The 24,000-nt window shown below is 49.3% G+C and overlaps 1 protein-coding gene across 1 annotated transcript in view; it reads left to right on the forward strand.

The window, feature by feature from the left end:
- The window catches only part of PCBP3 (poly(rC) binding protein 3), a 368,694-nt gene that overhangs the window by 288,325 nt on the left and 56,369 nt on the right, over positions 1–24,000 (forward strand). The window lies entirely within an intron of this gene.

The following is a 24,000-nucleotide window of genomic DNA, read 5'->3' on the forward strand; positions in this document are numbered from 1 at the left end:
ATACACATACTCACACTTATACACTCACACACATACACACTCACACAAACATACACACTCACCTCCCTTTGTATTTGTCTTTATAGACCTTGTATTTTCCCACCTGAGCCCCAGAATGTCAGCTCCCTCTCCCCAGACGGGCACTGTTTCCTCTTGGCATCTCTATGCCCAGTGCCCACTCTGGCACCCACCACACCATCACTAAATGAATGCCCTTTTTGTTATCCCCCTGCCCCAGCCCCTTAAGACAGCAGCTGTCCCTGGGGCTTATCTTGGGGTGAGGCTTTGGGAGAAGGTTAACAGGCACAGGAGCATAGGAGTCAGCGCTGGCATGAGCCTTAGTGATCAGACAATCCAACCCTTCTATTTTACAGATAAAGACACTAAGGCCCAGAGGGGGTGGGTAACTAAAATTACCAGAGCCTATAGAGCTGTTAAGGAGAAAAGGCAGGATTTGAACCCAGGTTCTCTGCCTCCAGATACATTCCTCTTGCCCCTGAGCAGAATTTCTGACATGGTTCTTGGCAGGATTAAAGACAGAAAGGAGAGAAGGTCGGGGTGTGTGGGGGGGGAGCCTGCAATGATGGCACCAGGCATGGCGTGTTAAACTTGGGGTCAGAAAGGCCTGAGTTTAAATCCAGCTGCAATCATTTACTAGCTGTGTGACCCTGGGCAAATTGGTTTCTTCTTCCGTAAAATAGGGATCATAACAGCACCTGCCTTTTAGGGTCATGGTAAAGGTCAAATGAGGTCAAATTTGTAAGGCATCTCCCAAACTGCCTGGCACCCAGTAGGGGCTCCATAAATGCATATTTCCACCCCACGTGGCCCCCTTTGTAGGTACCAGATGTCAGAGGAGAGCAATGCCAGGCTAAGGCGAGCTTTTCTTGGCAGGCAGCAGGAGGCTGGAGAGCACAAGGCAGAGGGGAGCCCTCTCTGGCAGATGGGCAGAGGGCAGTGGCCCAGAAACAGTGATGCTCCCAGCAGGCCCTGGTCACCAAGGCTGTGCTGGTCCCTCATGCTGGGAAGCTGTCCTGCTTCTCAGGGGTCCCTGGGTTCAGCGGCTGGTTGAGTAGGGAGGAGGAAGAGGAGAAGGCATAGCAGGACCGCCATTGGCCCTGGCTTCCTTGGTCCCATGGCCTGTTATTCAGGACAGCCCCAGGTCTCCTTCAATTCCGAGGTCCCATAATCCTGAGGTTCTGGGCTGAAGAGGGGGAAGAAGGAGGGATGGAGCTAAGGCCCTTTCTCCTCCCTCACCATCTTCAGGGTCACAATTGTCTGGCCCAGAATCACCAGTAACAAGAAAGGATTCCCGACCACATAAAATGTGCCCATGGGGCCTTCAGCCTCTGGAAGTCTTTGGCTGCTGCAGAACAGCTAGATGCCCCAGGGCCTTCCAGCCCCAAGATTCTGTGATTCTGCAGTAGCGCTTAGCTGAAGAGCAAAGCCCTTTGGTGCAATTGGTTGAGGGTTGTACTGGGCAAAGGCCCAAGTCTGTCTAGGAGTGGGAAGAGTCTGAATTTGAAGCATAGAGGCTTTCAGCCTTTTGGTTGAGGCCCCACTGCTACCTCCTGACCCATAACCATGGAGCAGGTACTGATTGCCTCGAGGGTATGACCAGGTGGACTCTGACATAGATCTACACCTGACATTCTACAGTCCTGCACATCTACAAATCATTAAACCTTCTGGCCCTCAGTTTCCAGTTATGTAAAGTGAGGGGGTTGGGCCAGATGGTCTCAGAGGTTTCTTCAGGCTCAAAATCTGTGATTTGGAGATTTCTGAGCCCAAACCAATTGCCCACATATTTGAACATGACTAATTTCTAGGATCAATCATAAGCATTTTAAGCACTTACTATGTGCCAAGCATTATTCCAGAGTACAAAGCTCCCCCGCCCCCCAAAAAAGAACAGTACTTTCTCTCAAGGATCTTCCATGGTCTGGGGGGGGGGAAGATTAGAGGTATGAAGTTAATGGGAGAACATTTATAGATGCCATCAAATCCAACTCACTCATTTTCCAGATGTGGAAACTGAGGTCTCGATTGGGGAAGGATTTTGCCCAAGGTGATTCATGGGTTTCCCTGGAGTCCCTCTGCTGGGATCTCTGAACTATGCTCCTGCCTGCAGGCCTCCCCACATATGGGTTTTAGACACATGGGAATCCACAGCCTTCTTTTGGCAGGTTGAGAGCTGGGAACGAACCCCACAGGTCAGGTATCTCAACCCCTTCATTTTCCAAATGAGGAAACTGAGACCCAGAGAGGCAGGGTAATAAAAAAAAGGAAGGGGATGGGGAGAGGGCTGTTGCCCAGGGCTTCTCTTTTACCAAAATACAGTCCTGCTGGTGTTACTGTGTGTCCAGGGATTTGGAGGTGACAACTCCCACTCCCTCCCCAGACCCCACCAACAGTGCCAACACTACCCACGACCACCCACCGCACCCCACCATCACTAGCCACCACAACACCAATACCTTCACCCCCACCAACACAAGCAAGAACACCCCCAGTCCCAGCAACAGCAACAATGCTGCCCACAACAACACCAATGATAAAGCCTGGGACCAAATGAAACAAGGCAGGAAAGATGCTTTTCTTCTCAGGCTCGGAGGATTGGGAGAGCATTACTGGATCAGTAGATTGAAAGCCAAAGAAGATTATCCGGATGGCATCACCTACAGGATTAAACCAGGACCAAGGCAAAGGCTTGAGCTGTTCGTCCCAGATGGAGAGGTCATCAGGGCCCCGCTCCCATGATTCACGGCCAATGAGAGGATGTGGGGGCCTCCGGCTACCCCCTCACAAGCCGGCTGATGCCCTGGGGCCACTGAAGAGCTGCTGCTCAGCACTGGGACCCAGGGCGAGCTTAGCACACACTGCAGACCTGTTCCATTGGGCTAGGAGCTTCATGGAAACGTCTCCTGGCCATGCTCTCTGTGTCCCTCATGAGTTATCCAACCATTACGTGACAGTCCCTGCCTCATTGCTCTCTCTAGGACATCCCTAACCCTGCTTTGGAGAAGATGAGATTCCTGGCCTTGCCTTTGTTTTCCCTGGTACTGCAGCTCTCTGTGGTGCCCTGCATGGCCAGGACCGGGTCTGCCTCTGGGTTCTATTGCTGCTGAGGGTGGTGCATGGAATGGACACAAAGACTTAGACACTCTGAAGAGAGCCAAGATTCAACAGCATCGAGATCCTGGGCCCCCTTCTTACTGGCAACACATGTGACCATGGGCCCTCGAGAGACTCCATTCCCCACATTCAGTTTAGTCTCCTATAAAATATCAGTGAGATACTTTTACTGCCAACATGCCAGGAGGCCGAGCACCGTAAACCCTGCCGGGTTCTTAATAAAAGAAGGATACCGACTAATGTGAAAATGTGTTTAATGGGAATGTCTGTGTGGAGCCCATATCAGACTGGGGAGGGGAAGGGGAAGAAAACTTAAAACTTAGTGTTGAAAACTAAAAATAAATAAGTTAATAAAAGAGAAGGAGGATGCCTCCCGAGCTCTGTGACGTTCAGAGGGCATTGACTTCATCTCTCTGGCTGGCCCCTGACCACATCTTGCAGTGAAGGTGATCAATGAATTGTTGCCACTCGAAGTTTAATCATCCCATCCACCCCCCTTTCTGGGCCAGACCTTTGTGAACAGGCACAATAGAAAAGGGAGAGAGAGGAGTGACCGGGAGGTCTTCCTGCTCCAGGGGCATCCTCTCTCCACAGGGCCACACTGCCTGGCATGGGATCCTGTTCTCCCCTCACTACCCCAAAGCTCTTCCTTCACGCAGAATTAACAGTGATTCAGATTGGAAAACAAAACACAATGAAAACTTGCTTTTTGTTCATTCACAAAATAAACATTTGTTACGTAAGGAGCTCAGTGATTTGCTTGGTATCAGGAAGGGCCTGATATCAGGACGACTTGCCAACCATCAGAGTGGCCCCCAGGGGACACTGGAGAGAGGTGTGTCTGGGCAGATTGCGAAGACTGACAGATCCAGATCTGGATCCTTGAGAATCCTAAACAAGCTCCTCTTCTGAAAGCGAACCACTTGGCCTTGCTGGCCAAGGGCCCATCGAGCTCTAACTTTCCACTGTCCTGTGATCACTCGACGACATTTCTCTACCTGGCAATATAAGTATTTGAAAAAATGCTTTCTGTACAAGCTGTCACTGGGCCTCCCAACAGCCTTGCAAGGTAGATAGTGAAGTCACAGCCCCACTTTATATGTGAGGAAATGACGGTTCAGAGGAAGATTCAGGACAAGTGACTCGCCCAAGATCACACAGCAAATGGCTGAGATAGGATTTGAAACTAGACGCTGTTACCCTTAATTTCAGCATTTATTCTGTGCTGGAAAACACATCCACCTGTGTCCACCATCAAGCCTGGCTCCCATCTACCCCCCTTCCTGGGCCAGACCTTTGTGAACAGGCACAATAAAAAAAGCATTCCCTGAGCCTTGAATCCCTAGCCAAGCCATTCTTAACCTGGTGTCCTTAATCTTTTTTTAATTACAAATATTCTGATAGCTGGGTTTCAATCAGATTGGTTTCCTCTGTAATTCAGAGGCATTTATTTTATGCATTTAAAATGTTTTCTAAGCTAGGGCACCCAGGGGACCCCAGACAGACTGCCAGAGGGGTCCAGGATACAAGCATGGTGAAAAATCCTGAGGCCCCTGAGGGTCAGAAAGATGGTAAGGTTGGAGCTAAGCCTTTGCCAAACCCACTGCTCCTCTGGATCCAGGTCTTGAGTGATCGTTCACAGGACCCAAGATCTAGAGCCAGGAGGGTCCTCGGGGCCCCTTGGTACAACGCCTTTGCTTTACTGTTAAGACTGAGTGCCCCAGAGTGGTGTTGGCTTGACCAAGGTCACACGGGTAAAAGCACTTGCTGTGGGCAAGACACTAGTTACAAAATGAAAGCAAAGTTGATGCTTCCTCTGGGATCTTTGCCTGCTGGGGGGAGACGATGGGCCCTGTCTGGGGCTGTCCAGGTGGAGACGCCCATCAGGCACAGAGCTGAGAGATAGCCCATGGTTCTTTGCCCCTCACCAGTGCTCCATCCTTCAAGACCTTCCTTCAATATTCTGTCCTATGGCTTTTCCCCCTTCTCCATCTAACTCACAGAAAAATCCACCTGTCCTTGATGCCCACATCCTCTCCTCTCCTCACTCCTTTGTCATCTGCCTTCTGATTTCATCCAGTAAGCACACAATAGGTGCTCACCCAGTAGTTAACATAGTCCCTGGGACACAGTAGGTGCTCAATCAATGTTGTGATCACTCAGTTGAAGCTTTCATCTCCAAATCTGCTAATTCTTTGTAATATGTCAACTCTTGTGGTCTTTTTCCAGTTCTAAATCTTTCCAGTGTCTCTGCATGCACTCTCTCCTCCCAGATGCTCTGTCCTCTCTTGGTCCTTGCAATGCTGCTCTCTCCTCATTCTCTTACCCTCAGCCTCTGTCTTGGTGACTGGCTCATAGTCTATGTATAATGCGCCCAAAGGCTGCTCTCGGGGCTCCTCTGCTGGCACCCTCAATGACCTCATCGGTAGCCTGGGTTCTCATTATCACTACTACACAGATGACTCACGAATCTAATTATCCTGTTCCATACTTTTTTCCTGAACTCTGTCTCAGAGACAATTGAAACCTCACAGGCTCAAAGCAGAAATCCTTCTCTTTCCCCTGACATTCACCCGTCTGCCAAATGTTGCCACCTACCAAGTATGCTGCCATGCCGCTAGGCTCTCAGGTCTGTAAGCCTGAATTCAGTCTTGTTTCCTCCCTCACTTGGCAGATCAGTCACCCAGATCTGGCCTCTGACTCTGTCTCCCATTTGAACCCCTCTCTCTGCTCATGCAGCCTCCCCGTAGCTCAGACCATCACTCCCTCTCCTGCCTTATTGCAAAGGCTTCCCAGTCTCTCTCCATTCTGATTCAGCCTTTACACACCTGCCAATATGCTTTTCTTTAAGCAAAGACATGAATGCCACCTCCCCCCCACTCAGTAAGTTAGAGCCACTGCCCACTGCCTCTGGGAAAAGGTGCAAACTTCTCTGTTTGGCTCTTCGAGTCCATCACAGCCTATCTTTCAAACCTCTGCATACATCACTCTCTTCTCCACAATCTACGGCCCAGTGAACCTTGTATGTAGATTGTAGGGGGTGGTGGCATTCATTAGCAATCAGTCTGCACATTAGGGTCACCTGCCGACAACTAACTTGAACTTCAAAGAAGGGAAACAGCCAGGAACTTTCCCGCTGCTTAAGGGAATCTAGTAAGGACATAGAGTGGGGAGGGAGGACGTGAGCGCTCTGCCTCACAGAAGAAAACCGCGAAGGACCTTGACATAATCAGCCCGCGGAATGTTAGGTCGGCTCTCGGAGCAGCGAACGTCCAGCAAAATGTGCGGTCTCAACCATCTGGACAACAAGAATCTCTCGACAGGTGGATGCAGCAAAGCTTCTGATAATCTTAGGAACACTCATCGGGGGACGGAAGATGCAGAATGAGACCATCCAGGGAGCACAGAGAACAGAGGCGTGGGAGATTCAGGAAGCCAGGGCGCCGACGCAACGTCCTGCATGCGGCCTGAAGGGAACCGCGGAGGCACGGAAAGGGTCTCTAGAGGATTTAGAGGGAGGGAAAATATGAATAGCTAATGGGAGGCAGAAAAATCACAAGAGAAAATGGCATGTCTTTCATTGTTCTACCAAGAGAGAACCAAGTTACCCTCCCTTAGTTTCTTCTAGTCTGGCCACAGGCGTTTGCAGGAACGCCAAGCTCCCTCCAAACAGCAGAAGGAGATGTTTTGACGCCTGATTCTGCACTCCAGCGGCCGGGGTCTCATTTTGTGAACTCAGACCCTGCTCCTTTAGACAGACCTGGAAGGCACTGGGCCGTGGGCCAGAACTTAGGAGTTGTCTCTGAGCCAGGCAGGGATTGTGACCGTTATTCCATTCGCTCTAACAGGACCCGACCTGCACTCTCTGGGGGAGGGTGAACCACGAAGATGGCTGTCTGTTGTTCATGACTGTCACTTACCTCTAGAGGACACATCTCTGTGGACCATCCCATCTGTCTGCATGGCAGTGCTGCCCCATAACCCTGGAGAGGGCAACGTTGCCTCTTGCTGATTTTCCTCCTTTTTCACAAGGTCTTGTGATTTCCTAATTAAATTTTAACGAGTTTCATTGATGCCTTTTATGTTTCTATCATGATAATGCCCTCCCTTCATCCGACTTGAACCCTCCCTTGGGACAGAGGCAAATGCTCACACATGTGCATTTGGAGGTGACTGCATCTGACAGGGGAGTCAATGAGCTGCCTTAATGGCCATCCATCTTCCATCTGTGTGTATGTTCCTTGGTGTACACGTGTGTGCCTGGAAGCAGGGCTGGGAAGCCTGATGGCAATGGCAGAGGCCAGCCATGTGCAGCAAGGCTTCTGATTGCTCTGACCTGACAGACTGATAGCTAAGTTCGGACCCACGGTGTGGTGATGGTGTTTAGAGCACAGGAGAGGTCTCCTGTCACACCCTTGTACCTTCAATGCTTCTCCACTGGGAAGTGGGTTGTTACCAGACCTCGAGATTCCAGCAAGCCCAGTTCTGCTCCCCCCAGGCCCTCCCCACCCCACCCCACCCCCAGCCTCAAGGACATGATTTGATGTGAGATCCCCGACAAGCATGCAGCATTTAATGAGTCCTGTCAGTTTCTGCTCTCCTGGCCCCTGTGTGTGCTGACGTGGGCACTGGGCCGTGAAACACAATGAATCAGGGCCGTGCCTGCGGTCCTGGCCGCTTCTTCCGAGGATGCATTTTCCTAAAGCAGCTGAGGCCCTGCACTCTGTGAGCAGGGTAGGTGCGGGCTCAGCAGGAGCTGCCATTCTTGACCTAGAATCAGCCGAGGCTCACGAACCAGACGGATGGACGCTTGGCAGCACCGAGTCTCCATTCTGGGGTTCCACAAGTGGGGAAGGAGTAAGGGAAGAGATGTTTTCCTGTGTGGAAGCTCCCCAGGCCTCTGATCCTTCTTACTGTTAATAACCATAAAGCTGCCCTCATCCACTGGTTAGAATTAGTGTCTGTATCTCACTCAATTCTCACAACTGCCCATTCACTTAAAATATCTGTGACATTTTTGGACTCGATGACCGTCTCGCATATAACAACACTTGCTTCTTATGCATTTGAATGTATCAGGGAGTGAATGCTGAATTCCTGGAGTCTTCCTCAAAAACTGGAAGCAAAGTGGGTTCGCTTAGGTGTTATTGTGAGTGGGTGCCAGAACCTGGGGATCTCAGGTCAGGAACTGGAACGAAGGCTTCCTAAAGAGGGGTCTGCAGGTGAGGAAGGGGTTTGATCAACTTCATTTAGCACCAAGGACCTTTCCAGGTGCATGGCTGACTGGCGAACCTGTGTCTGTGTTAGGGAGGGGCCACGTGTCAAAGGAGACTTCTTACAGGACATCCTGCGGAGCCCGGCGAGAGCCTGCAGCAAGGGGATGTGGGCCGACAAGTCCACAGCATTGCTGTTCCTCAAAGGACGGTGGGATGGCAACTTCATAGGTCACTCTCAAGTTTCTTTTGAATAGATAAAGGCACATCTCTGACACGTAGCTCTATTTTATAGCCAATAATCAGTTTGTAGATATTTTAGATATACTTTATAGATATTAATTTTGCTGAGGTGAGGGGAAGTAGCACTTGCAGCTTTCAGATTCTAAGGCGCCAGAACCATGCCCTCACACGGGGCATAGAACTATGACCCCAAACACAATGGAAAGCATTCTGGGGGTTAGGCCCAGTAGCCATACTTGTGGTGTGTTGGGCAGTGGAAGGGGTGCCAGTCCAGAGAGCAGCAGAACTCAGCTGCATCCTTGCCTTTACCATGTGCTAGGCCAAAGCCAGCGACCTCCCCTCCCTGAGCCTCAGGTTGTGTCTCGGTGTGGCTTTCTACAGACTGAAGATGCTGATGGGAGCAGGACATCCCTCACACAGATGCTCTGAGGAACAGCCGAGCTCAACGCCGACTTTGGTCTTACAATAGCCGTCGGTAGAACTGGCCGACGTTGGCATCTCAGAAAAGACAAAGTGTTTGATTGTAAACTCAAAAGTAGCACCGAGGCCTTCCCAGACCCCTCACTCTTTGGCTTCCCCATGCAGCCCCATCATTCTCAGGCACCCCAGGCAGCTGCTCCTCATTAAGACAAGGCCAGGGAGAGGATGCAGTCACCGTGGCCAGCGCCATCCGCTGCTTTGTTCTGCCCCAGTTGGCTCCCAATAGCACATTTTCCACTGGAGCTTTTCCCCTTTTCTTTTCCTTCTTTGTGCATGGGTGTGGGTGGGGCTGGGGTGGGGGTGGAGACGCCAGGAAGCTGTATCTCTGTTTGCCAGCAGAGCCCGGGGTTCTTCTTCCCTAATTGGGGCCATGTGATCTCTGTCCTCTCTCATCCTCTGGGGGGGGGGGCTAATCTCCTGACCCCTCAGAGGACGGAGCCCCCATTTGCTGAGATTTAAGTCCCGAGGCCTCCTTCTGCCCTCCCTATCTGGAGTTAGAGCTGCTCCATGATGTCTCAAAGCCCAAGGATTCCATCAGAGACTTGCATTCATTCCATGCTGCATACATGCTAGGGGGCCATTTTAGGATTGCCTTTTAAAAGCAAACAATCACAGATGCTCACACATAGGATTCAATGGGGGGGTGGGGGTTCTTGAACCAAAGGCTGCCCACCTGCCCTCACCATATGTAGACAAGAGAATCTTAACCTGAGATCCATGAACTTGAGATCTAATTTTTTTAATGGGTAACTATATTTTCATAGAATTGATTTCCTTTGTAATCCTATGTATTTTATCTTACATTTAAAAGCATGATTCTAAGAAGGGGCCCATAGGTTTCACCAGGCTGCCTGCCAAAGGGATGCCAGGCACAACAGAGGTCAATAACTCCTAATTTGGGTGGCTTTTCATTGTTTGAGGAAAATCATCAGCTTTTTCTCATCCACTGACTTCCATTAAAAGAAAGGAAGGAAGAAAGGGAGGGGGGGAGGAAGGAAGGAAGGAAGGAAGGAAGGAAGGAAGGAAGGAAGGAAGGAAGGAAGGAAGGAAGGAAGGAAGGAAGGAAGGAAGGAAGGAAGGAAAAGGCTGGTGACAGCTTTGCCAAAATTTACTACATCTTTGTGGGGCAGCCCATGCATTCTTGTGTTCTGAGGCCAGAGAAAGGCCCTTCTAGGGTCAATTGTTCATATTCAGGGATGGGGCAGTAGAGGTCAGGAGTGAGAGCTCATAGTCCTTTAGTGGCCTGAGATTTGCATGATTGCCACAATTCCTTGGAAGCCATGGAACAAAGCTCCAGGTCCCAAGTTAGTGGACACTAGGTTCTGAGTTTTCCGTGCAGTAGAGGACAGTTTTCAAAGTGTTGGCTCTCTGGTGGTTGGGGTTCAAAGATGAGGCTCTTCTCTGTGGATTTGGGGGGCAGCATTACATTTCCACACACATAGCCCTGCCCAAAAACTCATTGTAACTGCTGGAGACCCTCACAACTCAGAGCTATGCCCTCTTGCCCTGGCAGACCCCACAAGACTCAAAAGGTTTCACATATAAGTGTGGCTATCAATCAATCAATCAGCAAGCATTTGTGAAGGACCAGAGGAGCCAAGTTAGCTGCATGGCCCAGTGTGGGCAGGAGATCAATGGCCTAGAGACAGCCTGGAGATAAGTTGTAAAGGGTGAGAGTTTTATATACGAGTCTAGAGGTAACCGGAAGCTGCTGGAGCTTACTAGGTAGGGCAATGACGTGGAAGTCTGTGTGTCTATAGTCCAAGGACAAGCTCAGGTCAGTTCAGGAGGCTTCACCAAGGCAAGGTTGGCCACCAAATGGTGAACTGACTGCATGTGACCCCAGGGCCTCATGGAACCTTCCCTGATGCAAGGGTGGGCTTATGAAATTAATCTTTAGGAGAAGTAACTGAGCCAGCAGATTAGAGATTGGGCCAGAACTGAGAACTGAACAAGGAACCTTAGGACCTTGTTCAGTGGAGGGGATGCCTGAGAGGGGGTCGCACCAGCTCCACAAAGCTGGGCAGATCGAGCTCTCCCATTTCAGGGCCACTGCTCATTCTGGACGATTTTCATCCAACCATGGCTTGCTCTTCTTGCCCAGAGGTCTCTCTTTTCACCATGTCAGAAACACCCCCCAAACTATGCAGGTGTTCATGGTGCATCATCACAATTAGCTGGGAGAAGATACAGGGACCCCCAGCCCTGAGCACACCTAGTACAGTGATGTTGGGGAGGCAACCAGGGAACACAGGAAGGGCAACAGCTACCTTTGGAGAAAACAAACTAAGGGAAGACCTTTTGGTGCAAGCAGGCTTGTTGTGAAGGGTTGAGGGGAGTGCCAGCAATCTCCATGTTTTGCCTCTTGATCTAATGGTCTGAGGAGCTCTCAGTTTAACTCTTCTCCAACAATGGGTTTTCCCATTTTTTCACCTCTACCCCTGGGACTGACTGCTCCTCAAACACCCTGGTACCAACATGGTCTGACTTTTAGATTTGTGCTTCCTCATCGACCAATCCAGAGCTTTCACCCTCTCCCCCAAGGGGGACAATGGATGTTTGCCCTGTCACCCTCATCTTGGCTCTGCCTCAAGCATGAAGCAGCCCCCTTCCATAGAGGCTGGTCCTCATTGCTCTATCTCTTGTCACATTTCACTTTGGAAGGATTTGGATCTGCGTTTGCTGAGAAATGTGTCCTTTCTGGCCTCAAAGAAACCAGACAATCTAGATAGTGGCAAGATTTTATCTTGGATCTTTCTGATTTCAGGTTCAATGATTATTTTTAAAGCAATTTGGGTTAAGTAACTTGCTCAAGGGTACATGGCCAGTTATTTCTGGGTGTGGTGCTAAGTATCTGACCCTGGATTTGATCCCCAGGTCATCCCGACACTGGAGCTGGTGCTCTTACTTGTTGTGCTACCTGGCTGCCCCATGGTTCAATGATTTTTACACCATACCTCTTTTAAAATTACCACATACTTTGGGGCGGCCGGGTAGCACAGTGAGTAAGATCACCGGTCCCGGCATCGGGAGACCCGGGATCGGTCCTGGCCTCAGATACTTGGCATCCACACAAAAATAACTGGCTGTGTAACCTTGAACCAGTTACTTAATCCCAATTGCTTAAAAAAAAATTACCTCATGCTTCTTATAAAATTCTCCCAAAAAGGTACAAATTCCTGGCAGGCAGAACCAGTCTCTGTAAGGTAGAGTCATCAGCTCCCTGAGTGACATGTTTTGAAGGTATATTGAAAGTCCTTCCCCCAATCTGAAACTCTCTTTCATCATTCCAAGCCCCTCTCCTTCCATTACCTCCCTTTCTACCTTGGTGCTCTAAGTTCCACCATTAGATAGTCACTTCTATGGTTAGACATGTCCTATGTTCCATGATAAAAACTGGTGGGAGAGATCACACTTCAAACATTTGTCAGTCAGAGGCAGAACACCAGGGCAAGGGGACCCCAGACAGGGAGAGATGCTGAGAAGATGTAAGAGGACATTAGAACATATTTTCCCCCTAGTCCTGCCATGGGCTGGTCTTGCTCAAAGGGGCCAAACTGATCAACTTTTTCTGATCCTAGTGAGAACACTCCACCTGGACTGTGGAACCCTGGGTGTGAACCCCATCTCATATTTACTAATTCATGATCCTGGGCAAGTCATTTGATGTTGTAGAGTCACAGTTTCCTCCTCTTTGAAATGAGGATGATTAACACCTATAGTGCCTGCCTGAAGGCTGCAGTGAGTCAAAGGAAAGCATGAGAGTAGAGGGGTTTCCTTGGAATCTTCATTTTGGAAACTTCACAGATGCACCAAAGGCTCCAGCTATGGCTTTGAGAAATGGGGTGACTGTTAGTAGTTAACAGAAAGGGTGACACCAACCAACAGCACTTCTGACTTTGGAGGGGCCAGTCAAATGAGCACGGTGTGGTGGTGCCACTAGGACTGTCCCTGGATGTCCCTGGGCTCCTTGTCTCCCAAGTTCTTACACTGAGAGCCAAAAAGCAAAAGAGCCCCATAAAAGTGAAGGTTTGTCCCACATCTAGTCATACACCAAGACCAAGCAGAGCTTCAGGAAGCCATTGGTAATTATCCCTTCAGGCATCTTTCCCTCCCATTTCCTGCAGATGACATTTGATCTCCTAACTCTGTGTAACAGCCCACACTTTAGATGCACCCTCTCCTTACCTCTGCCTGTTGGAATCCTGAGCCTCCTCAACATGAAGCCCCAATACTTCATAGACACACAGCATCCAAAAGGACTAATGCATTCTTCTTAAGCACCTTCAGGTTTACTTTTAAGATCTAGTGTGCATTTATATTGTCTGTGAGGTGGGGACTTCCCGATGTTCGTAAAAAGTAGAAAGAAAAAAGAGGAAAAGAAAGAACAGAAAGGAAAGCAGTTGTGTAGCATGCGTGCAAAAGTCAGTGACCATCTCATCACAGTCAACAGCTAACTCATATTCTTTAGCTTCCTTTAAATCGGATCCATGATAGTAAGTATATAATGCCCTTCAGGGATGAGTTACTTCAGGTGTTCATGCTTCTTTGTTGTGGAGCGTGAGCACTTTTCTTTTTTGTTTGTGATTGTGTTCATTCTGGATCATACAACTATTTCGGTTCAAGAATTCAATTCAATAAACATTTACTAGGTGCCTATTATGTACCACTGGAAAAGAGTATGCCTTAAGTCCTTTGTCCCATGTAGCACAAGCACCCCAGCGTCCCAGGGTGGCTGCCAGCACAGGTTCTGAGATCTGCTTCTCTAAAGGAAAGCAGCTCAAAATGGGTTAACAATCTTGCTTTAATCAAACACATATCATTTACCTAGTTCAGGGGGAAAAGGTCAGCACCTCAAACTTCAGAGAATGCAAACAAGTTACAAGCAGAAGTTACAAGGATACAGAGAAACATTTCAAGCAGACAGGTCTCCAGCTGTCTGATCATTACATCCATACCTAGTCAAAGTTACCAGAGGGGGAAGCACCAACATCTGTTTTCAAAGCCAGGGGGGGCTCAATGGCTGCCCAGAGTCTCTTCTGGTCAAATCACACAACACTTCTCAAAGTGAGCCCCAAAACAAGCCTCACATCAGGGTTTCTCCTGTCTCAGAGAATGTCACAACCCTCTTGACCCACTGCCAAACCACAGAGCACCAAGGTGGGGGCATTCCTGAAAACCAAGCCTCCCATCACAGGCTCCAGGGGCACTTAAGCCTATCAAAGGGCCTAGGGGCAGGGAAGATCTTAAATTCCCATTCCCATAACATCCTGTAAGAAACCTATCATGACTCCTCCGTTATAGTACCCTCTAAATGAATGTGTGTTTTGTGCCCATTTTGTCTCTACTTTCATGTACACATGAACTCAGTGTTTCCCCCAGTAGAAGGAAAGGAAGCTCCTTGAGGACTCTGTCAGAAGTAGCAGCCCCTCTCCTTCACTGGAGGGAGTCAACAAACACTTATTAAACACCATTTATCAAACATTTGTAAGACGCGGTGTGCCAGGTACTATGTTAAGTGCTGGAGATATGAAGAAGAGAAAAAAGCCCTGCCCTCAAGGAGCTCACCATCTAGACTTCCCATGAGCTCATCAGGCGACAGAGGAGAGCTGAAGGGCAACGCTTGAGATCTGGTCCTCTGAGCGATGTTAGGCTGAATTACTGAGGGGAAGGAAAGACTCTTAGTCAGCGTTCTCCTAGTCAACGACATCTCTATGCCACCAGCCAAATCAAATGGCTAATCTATGTCTGAGGTGGGATTTGAATTCAGCTCTTCTCAATCCCGAGTTCAGCGCTCCATTTCCTGCCAAAGCGATGTCTAGACTGATGAAATAGTTCCTCTTATGAATTTGGCGGTGCTGCAGGTGGGCTGGATGGCCAGGCTCCAAGCACAGCTGCCCATGGTTCAATGTTGCCATGGCGGGAAGTCTCCAGTGGAGTGCCCTGGGCGTCTGTGCTTGGCTTTGGGCTGTCGTCAGACACAGGCATACGCGGTCTGCAGTGACACGCGTGAGAGGAAGAGCATCACAGGGTCAGGATCTCGTCTTGACAGATGAGAGCATTATCTGGCCAGTTACAATTCAGGAGGAATCGATGTAAAGTCTTGTGCTTGAGTAAAAAAAAATCGACCCCATTGATTAACCTCATTAATTAACCTTAATAAGCTGGGGAACCTCAGCAGCCCCAAGTAATCTGAAGGGTTGGACAGAATGCAAGTTCACTGAATCAGCAGGATGATAGGAGAGAGGGAGAAAGCATCCAGAACTAGGGAGGTGAGAATCCCACTGTCCTCTGCCTGCCCCGGTCTCATTGGGGTGACTGTGGTCAGTTCTGGGGCCCCCCTTCCCAATCTAAGACAGACATAGGTCAACTGGAGAGTATCCAAGGAAGTGCAATCAGCATGGGGAAGGTGCTTGAGTCCACAACCTCTGGAGGCCCTGGCATGTTTAGTATAGAGAAAAGGAGGTTCAGGGAGGGTAGGATGACTAGGTGCAAGCAGTGAAGGGCCATCCCTGGGAGCTGAGATTAGATGTGGCTTGTTTGCCCCTAAAGGGCAGAACCAGGAGTGATGAGGGGAAAGGGAAAGTGAGGTGAAAAGAAGAAAATTGGGGCCGAATATCAGGACAAATTTCCTAGAAATCAAAGCAATCCCAGAGTAGAAGGGGCTGCCTTGAGAGGGGATGAGCTCCTCTTCCTCCCTTCCCCCTCCTTTCCCTCCCTTCCCCCTCCCCTTCTTCCTCCTCTTCCTCGGAGGTCTTCAAGCAGAGGATGTGTGGCACCTTGCTGGTCCCCACCAGCTCCAAAGCAGTATTCAAAACAGCCGGTTCCATCAAATTCAGAAGCAGGCTGTGTTTCTCTTCCAAGGGCCTCCAAGCAAGACTTGAGGAGAGCAAACCCAGGAACACAGCAATGGATCCCTACACGCTGGTCACCTACTCTGTGTGGTCTGTGGGTTTAGAAAAGACAGCTGGATTCTTTACAGACTCTGAGGCAGTTAGAGCACCAGCCCATGATACACCAGCCCAACCATGAGCATTGGGACCATGATCTCAGCACATGGGTCTTAGTGGAAAGTGAGATGGTAGAGGTTTCTCATGAGGAGATTCAGTGGACTGAGCACCCTCGACATTTCAAAGGGAGGCAGAGCATGAGGACAGAAGGCAGAGGAGGCCACAAAGCTGGGGGGGAACCTGTGTCTTCTTCAGATAACTCATTTCTGAGCACAGTCTCTCCCCTCCACAGTTTTCCACTGCTGAAGAAGCTGGCCTATTTGGGGGATGCTTGGCAGCCTCTCCCTTCACAAGTCCCAGTGAATGAGGGAAGCAGAAGGATGGGCTGATTGTTTTTGCACATGTTCAGGACTGCAGGAGCCCATCACAGGAAACCCTAAATGAGTGGGACATGTCATCATCTGAGAGACTTCAAAGGTAGCGCAGCTGCCAGACAAGCCCAGGGATGAACAAAGAGGTTCGGGGCTTTTCTGATTCCATCAACTTTTTATGCTTCAGTGAAAGATCATTTCAGAAGCATAGACTTACTGGAGTTTGTTCCAAAGATAATTGATTGCTAGAAAATTGTGGGATTCACCCCAAGGAAATGAGGCCATTGTCTGGGAACAATCTAAGCTTCTTCCTTCCCTTGATGTTACCTAAGTGATCAGGCCTATGACCCAGGATGGTACAGAGCACGAGACATTGTCACAGGGGACATTTCATAGGAAGGTGAGGCAGGCATAATGCAAGGCATTCACTCTCACTATAACATCAAAAGGAACATTTTTCATTTTGCTCTCCCTAGAATGCTATTCAAAGTCAAATGTTGAAAGCCAAGAGAAAACTATTCTGCTGTGTCAGCAGGAGAATCATCTATTTCTAAGAAAAGTGACTCCCATTTCAATAGTAATTAGGATCTGTGACACATTTTCCTTCAGACACCTCTTTGAGATAGATGGTATAGTGTACCAAGAAGCTGGATATGAGAGAAAGACTGAGCTGGGAGTCCAGACACAGGGACGGGGGAGGTGACCACCTTTCTGGGCCTCAGTTTTCTTTTCTGTAAAATGGGAATGACGGAACATTTAGTATTGTATTGTTATGAGTGATCATCCTAGTAGGGACCTTCTGCTGTCACTTGGGGGTATGGAGGCGAGCCCTTCTAAACCCCCTCTAACACAGCCCTTCAGGTGGTAAGAGATTCCCCTCCCTTCCAGCCATGAATCCAATGCCAATGAGAAAGAGAAATGAGGCTGGGCTGACCAGGAGTTGACTGTGACCCCAGGGGGCAGTGATGCAGAAATCATAAATAAGGTTTCGAATGGTGTTGATAAATCAAAGGGTGATGTCAGCCAGTCACATGAAGAGGCGGCATTATAGCCCGTGTCCTTGAATTAGCCACTCAACTGTTAGTGTTGATCCAGAGTGGTGAACCCCCTTCCCCCCCCCCCCACACACACACCTTGAGGTCCTCACCTTTTCCTTCTGGCTTTGGGAATGGGCCTCTAGGGAGTTGGCCAGGAAGGCCCCTTGACCCACTGTGGCTCCTTTATATGGCCCAGGGAAGGTCCCAATACTGACCCAGAATTCAATTCCCCTTGTATTTCTCCCAGGGATGAAGATTTCCCATCCTCAGCATTCCCCATATGCATCCCCACCTCTCCACTTCGACCGTCACGACCCCATTCAGTCTTCACCAACTCCTATCATTCTTCCCTCTCTGCCCCTCCTCACAACTGCCAAGTAACACTCCAGGTCTGTCTGTCATTCCCAGCCCTGCTTGGGCCTTGTCCGTGGGATCTGTCCAGGGAGAGGGGCACGGAGTGGGGCTTTCCAGTACACCTTGGTTTTGTGGCGGGGTTTAAGGGAATACTTTATTTCATTTTGTGATGCCCATCCGTGCTCGTGTCTGCCCGTGTCCTAGCTCCTCATACACGGCCCATTCTCGGTGTCCTGGTTGCCTGTCTGCATGACCCATCTGTGTTTCCAAGTACCGAAAGGGCATTTCTGGGCTGAAGAGAGACGGCCTCTTCCCCACCCAGCATGTTTCTCCATCCTTTGTTCCTGGTCCCTGCTAACAGCGGCATTGACGTCATAATCCTGGGTCCATTTCGTTCGGGAGATAGTGCGTTCCCAGGGGGTAAAGCCCGTCTCCGTAGACTTGAATCGGGTCCTAGCGGGCGGCGCAGCTCCCAGCAGAGCGCAAATGGAGAGCAGCAGATGCGCGCCCAGCTTCTCCCGGGCGGGCCAGCCTCCCGCACTAGATGTCAGACACCCAGTACCCCCAGATCCAAGCCTTTTGTCTCCAATTCACTTTGGCTCTAAGAGAATAATTGAGATGTACAGCCTGTGTTATATTTAGTCCTCTCCCATCATCCGCCCGGGGAGGGAGTCAGAGACAGGCTAAGAAGGGGTGGACGCAGATAGGAAAGGCAGCCCCGGGGGCTCTGGGAGGCCGCGTCAGCCCCCCTTTCCCCCCCAGGGCTGACCACGGGAGGAAGGAGCAGCAGAACTGACCTGCTTTCATTTGACAGAGGAGGACACTAAGGCCCAGAAATGGGAAGGGGCTTGCCCAAGGTCACCTGCTTAGGTCCGAGGCTGATTTATCCCAAGGGGGGGGCGGGGGGGAAGGGGGGAGTGGCTCTAAACCCTGACACACTCACTGTGTGGCCACAGCCAGATGCTTCCACATAGCCCAGACCACTCGGTCTCCTCAGCTGTTTTCTCTCTAGCAAGGTCAGCCCTAAAAATGTGTGAAGTGGGTGTAGGTGAGAGGAGGGGAAACAAGGGAAAGGGTGTCTTTTCCTTTCATGTTTTCCCCTTCTTCCTCAGCCTAACCCTTTCACTCTAATGGCACTCTTTTATCCCCTGCCCTCACCAGTAAGGAGGACATCTCAGGCATGGGGCACAAGCCATACAAAAAATATGGAAAAAGGAGATGAATGTTCTGTGTTGGGAACTGCAAGTGGGCCAGTGGAGATGGAATGTAGGGTGCGTGGGGTCAGTAGCAGGAAGTAAGCCAAAAAGTAACAAGAAGCTCACTCCCCCACACCCTCCATTGCCCATGGTCCTGCTTGGGGGGGGATATGGGGAGTCAGGGAATGAATATCTTAGCATACTGATGGCTTTCCAATGCATTAGGGCTCTGAGCTTCCCACCAGTATCTCCCCTCTGTGGGTGACTCCAAACAAGCCAAACCCCCACCTAGCCCCCGGGCAGGCTTTCACCTCTCCGTCTCCCATGGGGCCTCCCCAGGTAAAGCACCCCTAGTTCTCAATATCTCCAAAGGCAGGATAATCATTCCTGTCCCAGACTCCTACTGTCCAAGGCTTAGTTAGTGTTGAATAGGAAGGGAGTGAATCCCAGGGCTCTGACTGGAGAGCCAAAGCCCTTCCCTCTGCACTATCTGCTCCTCCTGGGGACACATCCATGGAAAGTCAGCCCCAACTGCTGGTGTCTTTGGTTCCCTTTCCCTTTGGTGGGCACCTGATACAGCCATTTATTCTGGTTGATCCTGGATCCATTCCCTCAGGGGTGCCTCTCCTCAGGGGCTCCTCTCAGTGAATGGATTCAAGCAGAAAAAAAGAGGGATCAGAAATGTGATTTGAGATCTCTCCCCACTTTTGTTGTCCACTTTACTAGGCCCTGAACTGAATGGAATGAATACCTGTGGGATTTCCAGAGACAACAAAGAACCAGGCTTGAGTTCCTTTAGATGAAAAGGAAAAGGCAGAGGACAGTCTTTGTTAGCCAGAGGCAGAGGGCTGGCATTCCTCCTGCTCGACAAACTGGGAGAGGCAAGCTGGAGACCGGAGAAAGGTCTCCAGCCCTTTGTCTACATGTTAGTAGAGATGGGAGCTGTCTGATAGATGCTTTCCCGATGGTCTGCTCCCCACCGAGCCAAGTACCAGGGATGAAGAGTTTCCCATTCTGCACCAAAAGAGGGGATAGCCTGAGCAGCCCTCTTGCTCACCAGAGCGTGAAGCGTGCCTAATTTAATAATGCTGATCATTCTCCAGGCCAGGAGCCTTCACCTCACACATGACCCACTTTTTCAATCAATCAGAAACATTTACATAACAGGCTGACCCAGGGCCCTGAGTTTTCTGAACACAAAGAAGAAAGGGTTTTAATTAAAAGGGACCAATTTACTAGAAAGGGGTGAAAGTTTGAATTAATGTGTTAGATAGGAAGTGGTCCATGAGCTCTGGAGTCAAAACGAATTAGTGGGATTATGGTTATTGGCTTTATTGAGTCTCGGTCAGGAGGTGACAGACAGCCTTGATTTGCTTCTGTGGGAAGAATATCAGAGCAGCTTCTTTCTGAAGTTGTGCCTTACCAGTCCCCTATTTCTTCTCTATTTTTCTTTTTTGGAGGGGGGAGGGCAGGGCAGTTGGGGTTAAGTGACTTGCCCAATGTCACATGGCTAGTAAGTATTAAGTGTCTGAGGCCAGATTTGAACTCAGGTACTCCTGACTCCAGGGCCAGTGCTCTATTCATGTGCCACCAAGCTGCCCTGTCCCCTATTTCTTCCCAAATAGAGAAAGCCTTAGGGGGCATGTCAGCTACTTGGCAGATGGAGATTTTGGAATGATACTTTGTTCAGGATACCCCATCGGGTGACTGGGGGCATCGGTCATCCTGCAGCTGCTTGACTCATTTAAAATGGTGACAATGGCCATGATGACCTTCACTTTGTCCAGGTGGGCAGCGGTTTGCCAAACACCAAATAGAAGAGGGGCTTGTCCTCCCAGAACTCCCTCAAGAAAGAGGGCAGTGACAGTGGGGGTGACGGCGCCCCCTGTTCTTCATCCCTGGAAGGTTTTCTGAGCACTTCACAGACACAATCACTTCCTACCCTGACAACAGCCAGATGAAATCACTGTTATTGTTACTTCTCATTTCACGGATGAGGAATTTGAGACCAGAGAGGTTGCAACTTCCCTAGATCCATCTGGCCAGTAAGCAGCTGAGGCAGAATTTGAACCCAGGCCTTCTTGACTCCAGACTGTGTTCACTATCCACCACCCCATATTTCCTCCCTGAAGACAAATAACATTCATTCAAAAGCCGGAAATGGGGCTTGGCAAAGGAATGTTAGACTGAGGCAGAGCAGACATGGCAGAAAGAGTGTTAGACAACTTGAGTTCAGAAAGGCCTGGGTTCAAGTGCCTCCTTGGGACAGTGGTTCTGGGGCTTTGGAAAAGCCCCTTTAGGAGCCTCCACTTCTTCATTCATTGACTGGCATTTACCTCAAAAAGATATTGTGAAGCTGAAGTAAGATTGTGTTTGTGAAGCCCTCAGCAGGCGTCCAAGTCATTGGATTCTAGATACAGAGATGGCAGGGGCCTGGGAGGCTGCCCAACTTAACCCCTTCTTTTTCAGATGGAGAAACCCAGGCTCAGGGAGGAAAAATGATCTGCCCATGGACTCAGAGGTAGCTAGCTTCAGAAACAGGACTTGAGCCTAAGTCATGGGATTGTGCATTTAGAGCTTAGGAGAAGAAATCCCTGAGTGCAGCCATAGCTTTGTACTGGGGGAGACTGAATCCCAGATAAGTGAAGTAACCACGGAACTGGTTCGGTTCCCGAGTCCTGCACTGCTTCCCCATGGGCTGAGAAGGCGCAATTGTTCTTCCCTGGGGGGAGAGCTTCACAGGCTTCTAGGTTCTGAGATGGAAGAAGGGACAGCAGAGGCCTTCTAATCCACCTCCTCATTTTACAGATGAGGAACTTGAGGACCAGGAAGGCTAAGGTACTGTAAGAATGTGTTAACATCATCATCACTGGTGAGACATGAGGAAAAAAGATCCAGGTTCATAAAATACTCATTGTTAATTGATCAATCAATTGATTGATTAACCCCGGTCTGGTTGTGACTCTTGTAACATGCTATTGACTCGCACAGAACTTGCTGTCAGCTACCAGCCCCAGATCTCTTCTCACTTACATGACTGTCTAGCCCCTTTCCTCATCTAAAGTTTTTGAGTTGATTCCATTTATTTTCATATCATATTTGTTTCTGAATATGGCCATCCTCCCCCCCAACACTCATCAAGCCTTCTCTTATTTAAAAAATTTAAAAAAATAGGTCAAAAAAGAATTCTGTGAAACCAACCAACATTATCAACCACACTATGCAGTATTACATATCAATAGTCTTCTGTTACTGCATTGGAGGCAGGCATGTTTTCTGGGCCGGTGTTTGGCCATTAAAATGATAAAGCATTCAGTGTCCTTTGGCTATTGTTTCTGCCTATATTGTGGAAGTCACCATTACATACTTGTGAAATTGATGTTTTGAACCCAAGTGTAAAACTTTACGTTGAACCCTTTTCAATGTTACCTGTTCTGATTCAACACAAAACTCTGATCTGTGCAGCCCTCCAGGATCCTGACTCTGTCCCCTGGGATGTGAGTTCTCCCTCCAAGTCTTGTGTCATCAGCAAAGCACTAAGCATGGTCAGTATGCCTTTATCCAAGTCACTGATGATGAACATCACAGGGCCAGGACAAAGATGCCTGGGGCCTTTGAACAAAGGCCTCCTTCCAAGCTGACATGGATAGAACTGTCAGTGGCTCTTCTCTGGGCACTAAGTCTACCTGGTCTTCATTCACATAATTTTCTGTTGTCTAGTATTCACATATCTCAGCATTTTCCACAAGAATATCATGTCTTTGCTCATTGCCCTGCTAAAAGCTTAGTAAACTTGGTCACTCCTTCACTCCCCTCCCAGTGCCACTCCCGTCACTCTGGACTTCTCCACTGTCCCCTGGCAGCACTCTTGCACCTCCACCCCCACAACCCTTCCCTCTGGTCAGTCAGCTCTTCCCAGGACCTCCAGTCCCTCCTTCCTCCAACATCTTGTTGATTTAACAGGAGAAGACAAGGCATAAAGGGAACTGCCAAGGGGGTGAAGGTGGAGGCAGCCGAGGTACCTGCCTGCCTGCCAAGCCAGGGCCACAGGGCCATAAAATTGTTACAGTCCATGTTTTCTGGGTTCCATTGTTCCAGAATCTGTTTAAAGGCTTGATTCAACATTTCTGAGGGAAACTGGGGAGAGCCCAGTCAACTTCCCAACTCACCTCTGCCATCTTGGTTCTGCTTCTTGTCATTACCTGTGTAGAGGAAAACAGCAGTTATGGCATCAATCTGGGCAAGACCCTCTGAAGGAAAATGAGAGAATTTGTCAAAGCCTCTTTCTGAGATAACCCATCTCAAACATTTTGAATGGTTCCTTTGTGTCTTTGACTCCTCCTTGGTGACTTGTATGGTATTGTTGTAATGGAATGACACCGGGTGAGACCATTCATCATTTTAAATGGAATTTTTTGTGGAGCATAATTCACCTGGGGACTGCCAGGGGTCATATACCCAAATCAGGCAGCCTCAAGCATATACAACTCAGGGTTTATGTAGACAAAACCCACAACATAAATGTTAGCATTGCTTAACGATTGTTTCCCAGCCGTCAGTTTGTTGCCCAACTGGAAAGTTCCCAAATCTATTTAGAGAACTGAACAAAAGGGGGGGAGGGGGCTATGGGCTTTAGGTAGCAGGTTTGGGAAGGTTTACTTGGCAGCTTTGCTGCCTGGCTGGGCTTTGTTGGGTTTTGGCAGATTTCCTAGGTGACTCTCCTATGATGGGGAGAGATGGGGGATGTTCACAAAATGGGGGGCTACGACAGTATCTGGCATGCAGTTGGCCCTTAATAAATGTTTGCTGGTTGATATTGAAAATTTGCTCATTTCCCCAGTTCAGCTGTGTATGGCACTGGAGAAGCCACAGAGAGAGCACCGAGCTTAGAGTCAGAGGGTCTGGGTTCAAATGCTATTTTTGTCCTGTCTCATCTAAATGACATTGGATCAGTCATTTCCCCTCCCTGAGCCTCAGTTTGCCAAGATGTAAAATGAGGAGTTGTACGTGGTGACCTCAGA

The sequence above is a fragment of the Petaurus breviceps genome, unplaced genomic scaffold (assembly GCF_028583685.1).
Source record: "Petaurus breviceps papuanus isolate PSGF00001 unplaced genomic scaffold, PetGlider_PUasm1.0 387, whole genome shotgun sequence".
Classification (NCBI taxonomy): domain Eukaryota; kingdom Metazoa; phylum Chordata; class Mammalia; order Diprotodontia; family Petauridae; genus Petaurus; species Petaurus breviceps.